The 7,754-nt window shown below is 38.2% G+C and overlaps 1 long non-coding RNA gene across 2 annotated transcripts; it reads left to right on the plus strand.

Annotated features, from left to right (window-relative positions):
• The first annotated feature begins 480 nt into the window (after positions 1–480).
• Positions 481–1,761, plus strand: LOC149402691 (uncharacterized). 2 transcript variants are annotated; one of them, XR_016296136.1, is made up of 3 exons: positions 481–788; positions 909–1,195; positions 1,314–1,761. It is a non-coding gene; the product is annotated as an uncharacterized LOC149402691 (long non-coding RNA). The 2 variants fall into 2 exon arrangements; XR_016296137.1 differs by having other exon boundaries at positions 481–657; positions 745–1,195.
• The last annotated feature ends 5,993 nt before the right edge of the window (positions 1,762–7,754 follow it).

The raw sequence follows: 7,754 nt of genomic DNA on the forward strand, positions 1-7,754 counted from the left end.
TTTCCTCATCTGATTTCTCGAATGTGCTCTTTCCTGTCCAGCATAATAGTTTTCATATATTCTATGTGCAATATCCTCAGAACAAAGTTTCAATGTGTTTATAGTTTTATCTTTTTGTTCTATATAGATATATAATCACACAATACACTAATCAATCGACTCTTTGAATGATATGTTATGTTTTTTTCCTTGCTTTCATTTGCCTTGTCTCCTTTTTCTTTCCAGTTTTATCTTAGAGACTCAACATATTTTTTCAATTGTTTAGTTTAATTTATCAGGAATCTTGAAATAGCATCTTTCTCTGTTGTTCTTTTTTTGTTCCGTTTGAATCACGTAGTGGCTCTATGTCTCTGTAAATTCATCTATTCAACATTCAAAGTCTGGATCATTTGCCAACACGTATGCTATGCTTGTTTTCTTTCCTTTCTTAAACTTCTCTTTTCCAAACTCACGCTTAGTTTCTACTCTGTGACTTCTCTTTTCCAAACTCACGCTTAGTTTCTACTTTCTACATTCAGGAGAGCCCGAAATCAAATTGTGGATGCAGTCTTAACGTACCTTCCTCATCTCTACCATGTGCAAGGACGAGAAAATCTATAGAGCTTTCATTCCAAGGACTGGAACGCCAACACAGCTTTCATTCCAATGGCGAAATAGGTTAGGTTTTCAATGTCTTCATCTTTCTAGATTCTGTTTGGTTTTGTTTGTATTAGATTTGATTTTTTTTCTTCCTATTTGCTTGAGCACAAAAAAATCTGATGTGATCGCCGCTGCTTATGCCAAATAAGGTGAGAATGAAGGCCCAAAATTGATCTTCTTTATTTTATTTTTTTATTTTTTCCCTGTTATATATGAATTAAAATATTTTTCTGTTCACATTTCCTATCTGTCTCTCTCTTTCTCAAAAGCTTCTTTGTCCCTTGCTGCTCCCACACTTGACAGCTTGGTGAAGTCGGTCCTGTCCTGTGCCCGGTTTCAGCTTCTGAGCATCTACTCCCATTCTGAGTACTGCAACGGGGGTTTTGCCTTCGATTATCAATGTTATGTTTCATTTACGGATATCTATAAGTGGTGTTCTTATAAAGGCCAAACCACGCATGTCGAAGAGCTAATACTTCGGTGGATATTAGTACAAGCTCTAAGTGTTTCTGTTCATCAGGACCGTCTTGCATCGAAAGCTCATCTGTACTAGCGGGTACCTATTACTCAAACTTCTTTTTCTCATGCCTATATATAACTTGAATTGCCTAATGATATCACTTTGAGACCTGTCATCTATACCTTCAATGCTTTCATTCTTTGTTTTGTTTAAGGTATGAAACTCCACAACCGCTCCAATGGACTTTTCTGCTCCGCTTCTTCTCTTTGCCAATTGACAACAAAACTCACTCACAGTTTTTGCATTCGAGCAATCAAATTGTGGTAGCGGTATCAACACAATTGCCTCATCTATGTCATGTACAAGGGTGGGAACGTCTTCCATTGCAACAGCAAAACAGGTTTTGTGTTCTACTTCTTGTTTCTAGGCTGTACCTTTTTTCTTTCTTTTTTAAATATAATACCCAGGTTTGACTTTTTCCCATTTGAATGAGCCGAAGCAAATCTGATGTGATTGCTGTGTATGAAACATAAATCAAAGGTCTGCATGTAAAGCTATATTTTTTTAAACGTAGGCATAACACAGATAAGAAAATATCATGAATGGTAACAGGGATGATAGAAAATTGTTCTTCATTTTCATTGATTCTAATTCATGCTTACCCCCAATTCATTACATCAGTTTTATATATGTCATGCTTACCCCCAATTCATTACATCAGTCTTATATATGATTCCTGTTTCTATTATTACCATATTGACACACTTCTTATTGTGATTTTGTCTGTATAGGGTTTGACGGAGTTGAGATTTGAGATTCACGGGGCACACGGCTATCTTATCGATCAGTTCATGAAAGACCAAATCAACGACCGCACCGACGATATTTCGTCCTTATTAAATTATCGAGTTTTCAAAATTGCATCAAACTTGTAAGTATTATTATCTAAGTATTTATAAGAGAAACAATGAAGGATATGTGAGCCATAGTTAAAACTTTTGAATGTGATGATGGTGTGAGTCATAGAACTTTTGTAGACTTTCATAGTTAGAAATGTGTTTAATCTAGCTTAGACACTTTGAAGAATTATGGTATTATGGATAACAAAACTATAATGGTTTTTATTTTTATTTTTGGCGTTGAAAAATATATTTTGCTGGTATGTATTACAATGGATTATTACTGTTTTTATGTTTTTTAGGTGCAGGAAATAATCGGTTAAATTTTTTTGGGTACATATTCTTAAATTAAAAAAAATATTTGATGGCATTTCATTGAAAAACGCCATCAAAGTGTAGCTGACGTTGGAAGAATTTTTAATGGCGTTTAAAAAATGAAGGCCATTAAATGTCCCAGTGTTCACGTGGCTGCTGACATGGCATCACTTTTAATGGCGTTTAAAAAATGAAGGCCATTAAATGTCCTAGTCCACGTCGTCCCATATAATGGCGTTTTTTTCATTTAAGCGCCATCGTAGACTTTTAATGACGCCTCTTTTAATGGCGCTTATAAAGTGCCATTAAATATATTTAATGGCGCATTTTGAACGCCATTAAATGCCTTTTTTCTACTAGTGCCTCTTGGTAGAACCTTTGTTCTGAGCTCGTTCGTCACGATACGTCTCAACACGTATGAATAATTACACCGCTGAAAATAAATTTGCAATCATTTATACCTCTGAAAATACGTAAATTCCCGCCTCAAATATGAATAATTACTAGGTATTTGCGTATTTTCAGTGGTATAAATAATTGTTGGTTATTTACAAAAAAAATTATGAAACGTTGACTAACTAACAATGTCTCTCTTTTTGGTGGCTTAGCTAATTATTTGGAGTTTAATTATATACTACGGAAATAACGTGGATTGTGCTCATGTATGGTGACAAGTCTCCGTTAGCTACATCTTTGACTTATACTATTGCTATCAGCCTCTCAGCTTCTGTATTATTTTTTAGGGATGCCACCCAACTTTGTGATTTAATAATAGTTATAAATATGATATACTTACTTAGACATATCTAGTTCGAAATTGATGAATATGGGATTTTACAGAATTGTATGTGACAAGTTAATCGATAGCTAATATTTACTACTAATTACTTCAAGGTCTTATGTACTAAATTGACAATAAGGTTGAATTTTATCTTAAATTAACTTGCAAATCGCCACATATATATGTCATATTATGCTTGATGAATTCGTGATGGCACATGCACGTTGTAAACATTGAGTTGTAAAAAACTAAGAAGTCAAAGACGCACCCAGAAGATACATATGATACCCGAAACAATAATTGAGTTTAATAATCAAAGAATCAATAATTGATTTCCCAAATAGTGATACCTTATTAAAAACAAAATACAAGTTTGATTGAGATCCATGACGTGGTCTTGATATATACTGACATTATTATTTAAAATAATAAATGTTTACCCTGCTCAAGTTAAATGAATTCAGCATCCAGAAGAAAATATTATATATGATCTGTTCAATTTTTTCAAGAAGAAAATAAAAAAATAGAAAAAAAGTAATATGTAGACTTGTATTATAATTTATTTGGTGTTAAAGCTTTCATTTAATATTATAGCAGTGATGGAGCAGCGAAATCGAGTAGGCCATATGATCATCTATGATAACGAGACAGCTACGAGTCAATAAATGTGATGGTCAATATGACGTGTCATATCCGAGTTCATAAGGAAAGGATGTGCATAGAGAAAATAATATTTAGATGAATTTTAATTTATCTTATTGTCTTTATGTCTTTATTTGTAACGTGAAAAATAAAGCGAAATAAATATAAATTTATCTTATTGTCTTTATGTTATTTTGGGCATAGAGAAAATAATATTTAGATGAATTTTAATTTTCACCTTCTTTTTCATTAAGATAATCTTACTTCTAATTATACGTTTTGCTTCCCAGTTTCTATCATGTTTTTATTTCTCTTCTAATTTAATCCAATAAACACCAAAGTATTATGAGACAGATCTAATTTTTGTTTGCATCTTATTTCTAGGTTCCTAATGTACCCCTAGTAATACTATTATCGAAAAAACTTGAAATGTAGATTTGTATTATAATTTTGTGATGTTGAAGTTGGTAATGGTATACAATATAATTGAATGATATCTGCATGAAGTATTAGTTTTATATAATATTGTGAAAGTGATGGAGCAGCGAATGACATGATAAGAATAATAATACTAATAATAACAAGATACGTATACGTACAGGTAGTAGTTGACCATTTATTGTATATATTTATTATGCATGGTGTCACATAAATATCTAGCGTGAAGATGTCGCGTGTAAGTTCTTAGGGCAGCTCACACAACTGGCTTGTTTGTTAGTTAATCTATTAAGTAAGTTGCTCATCTTTGTAGCTAACCAATATATTAGTCAGTTAAATGTCGTAACAAATGTTCACCCAAAGACTTTTATATATTAGCAGGGTAACAAACTCAATAGCTAATCTCTTCAGATCAAATGTTTCATCAATGATGCGAGGAATGTGTTTCATTTTTTTTAGCACATCTCATTATTTTCGACTCTAGAGCTACATCATGAAAGGCCATGCACGAACAAAAACAGTATATGATATTTAGATGATTCACTTCAACCAAATCTTAAATTAATGATCATTTCGACAATGGTTAATAACCTTGCTGCAAGCCATTTCACATATTTGTTTAATTAAATAATAAAATTATTCCATACACGGACTCGGGCATGAAGTCACATAGTGCTCAAGGGGTGCTATAAGCCCCCTAAAAAATTGCACTTTTTTCACAATTTTTTTTTAATTTATCTCAAATATTTAAAAATTAATCATCCCTCAACTTTTTTTTTTCGCATATGAGCCCATTTAACTTGAATTCCTGACTTCGTCCCTGCACAGACTCCCAATGCAAAGGCTCCAAGCCTCGGGCACAGCCCCGAGGCCGGAACTCCCCTTGCACCATACAATGGCCCAAGGTCCCCAAATAAATTATCATAATTAAAAAAATAATATTACCATAGCTATCTCTACTTTATAATTATTTCTTAAAATACCTAAATTCGAATTCTTATTCTGATAATAATTCACTGGTATTTAAGAATACTTTATTTTACAGTTTTTTCTCCAATTTATACTTGTTTCAAGTGTAGATATTAGCCTAACTATATTATTTTAAAAACATTTTTAGATAATACCTTCATGTCATTTTTATTCTAATGATACATTATCTTATTCTAAAAGTTCCTTATTTTACAATTTTTCCCCATATTACACTTGTTTCAATTTCAAGTGATTAAAAATCCAAAAAATTAGTGATCCATAGTTTAAAAGGAAAAAATTGTCACAAGACATAGAAATTTGTAATTAGATTATGAAGAGGGAAAAAAGTCTTTTATTTACATATATATGTTACTTTTTATTTTTATTTTTTTGTATTAATCTTAATATTGTTATAAAAATATTTTTTTGTCACTCGCAAAGATCTCCGATTTAGTTGAGCCACCTCTGCCAGCACCTTGCTTAGCTCGCAATAACCTCCAAGTGCCACGCCTTATGTGAGAATTAAAATTGCACCTACAAAGGTAGGGTGGTGTTGTTGTTGTTGTTTTTATATTTTTTTTTTTTTTTTTTTTTTTTTTTTTTTTTTTTTTTTTTTGAGGAAACGTGGTCGGTGCCACGAAAATTCATAAAAGCCCTCACGTATGGCGGAGGAAAACCGTGGTTACAAGGATAAGAATGAAACAGAAACCAACGGAAAAGAAAAAACTCGAGCAAACAGGGCCCTAGGGGGCCGTGCGGGACCTCAACTCGCGATCATCGGCTCGAATGGCCTCTTCCGAACAAGGCGGGACTAAACCCAGCCAGGTCGAGGACGAGTGATGGTTAACCGCATAACGCGCAAGATTATGCGCAGCAACATTACAAAGACGAGAAATATGCATAATGCGAAAAACCTCCAGCTCCCTCACCTCTCTGAAGATGCGGTGCAAGATCGTCCCAAGCTCTGTCGCAAGCGTCACACCCTCATCGATCATCCTAACCACCCCCAGGCAGTCAGACTGGATCTCCGCTCTCCTGCCACCGACGCTACGAACTAGCTCTATGCCCTGGAGGACAGCATACGCTTCCGCAAGCTGGGGGGAGAACCCTCTAGCCAGGAAAAGCGTCTGCGAGGCGATCACCTCTCCGGTGTGGTCTCGAACTATACAACCGACACCGAAGCCTCCACGGTCGCGAGCGAGTGCCGCGTCAACGTTAATCGAGAGGGTCCCGTCCCTGGGGGGGGTCCATCTGGGGGTCGTAGTCATCCTAGTGCTCGAAGGAGTCTCCCCAACCGTAGCCGCTCTGAACTCCTCGAGGAAGCTCACCGTCCACTGGACTAGATGCGGCTGGCTCCAAGCTGATCTCCCGGCCAAGACATTGTTCCTGTGGTTCCAAAGTTCCCAAATAATAGTAATGAAAAGTGCATGGAAACGAACCTCAAGGGTCTCCGTCGCTCTGAGGATAGCGTCGAAAGCATCGCCGTCTCTGAAGGGCGGAAGAATGTGGTCGAAGCCCACCTCTTTCCAGGCTCTCCTGCTCCACCTGCAACCCCAAAACGCGTGGAAAACAGTCTCTCTCGCCTCCTGACAAACAGGGCAGCTGTCGTCAGAGGTGATCCTCTTCTTGGCTAGGACTGCTCTGGCCGGGATTTGGCCTAAACAGACTCGCCAACAGAAGAGTTTCACCTTAGGAGGAACTCTCAGCTGCCAGAACTTCGTCCACCACATCTCCATCACCGTCGGATCTGAAGAGCTGGCGACCGGAGTACTGGCACTCTCAATCGCGACGCGGTAGCCACTCTTGACGGAGTACTCTCCGTTCTCAGTGAAATGCCAGCGACGCACGTCAGGAGTGTCCTCACCCCCACACGGAATGCTCAGGATCGCCGCAGCGTCCTCGTCACCGAACATCGCTGTGATAAGATCAACGTCCCAGCTACCGTCGGGTCTCATGAGCTCAGCTACCCGCATATCGGAGGGGATCCAAGGGGGGTCAATCCAGGTGGCCGGTCTGTCCCTCGGAACCCAACTGTCGCCCATGACCAACACAGACTCCCCGTCCCCGATTCGCCATCTCGAACCAGACTGAATGATCTCACGTCCCCAAAGAAGACTGCGCCATATGGAAGAGCTACACGAGCCAGGGAGGGCCGTCATAATATCACCGTCGGGGAAGTAGCTCTGTCTATAGACACGTCCTACCAGACTATCCGGTCTCCTGAGAAGCCTCCAGACACTCTTAGCCAAAAGGGCCTGGTTGGACTTCTCCAGATCTCTGAAGCCCATCCCGCCCTCTGACTTGTGACGCGTGAGGTTCTCCCACTTGCACCAGTGGATCTTCTTTGTCGCCGTTCCACCTCCCCACCAGAATCTAGCGATCGCCGAATGGATGTCTCTAATCAAACGCAGCGGGATCTTGTGGCACGAGGCCACATAACTGGGGATCGACTGAAGGACGGATTTAATGAGAACCTCTCTGCCAGCCTGCGAGAGGGAGAGGCCATTCCAACTCTTAATCTTAGCCCAAACGCGGTCTCTCACAAACCCAAAAAGCTCTGCCTTCCTCCGGCCAGTGAACGCGGGAAGACCCAGGTATCTCTTATGGCACT

Source organism: Urtica dioica, chromosome 3 (assembly GCF_054948205.1).
Source record: "Urtica dioica subsp. dioica isolate 48M chromosome 3, U.dioica_male_clone48M_v1_H2, whole genome shotgun sequence".
In the NCBI taxonomy this organism is placed as follows: Eukaryota; Viridiplantae; Streptophyta; class Magnoliopsida; order Rosales; family Urticaceae; genus Urtica; species Urtica dioica.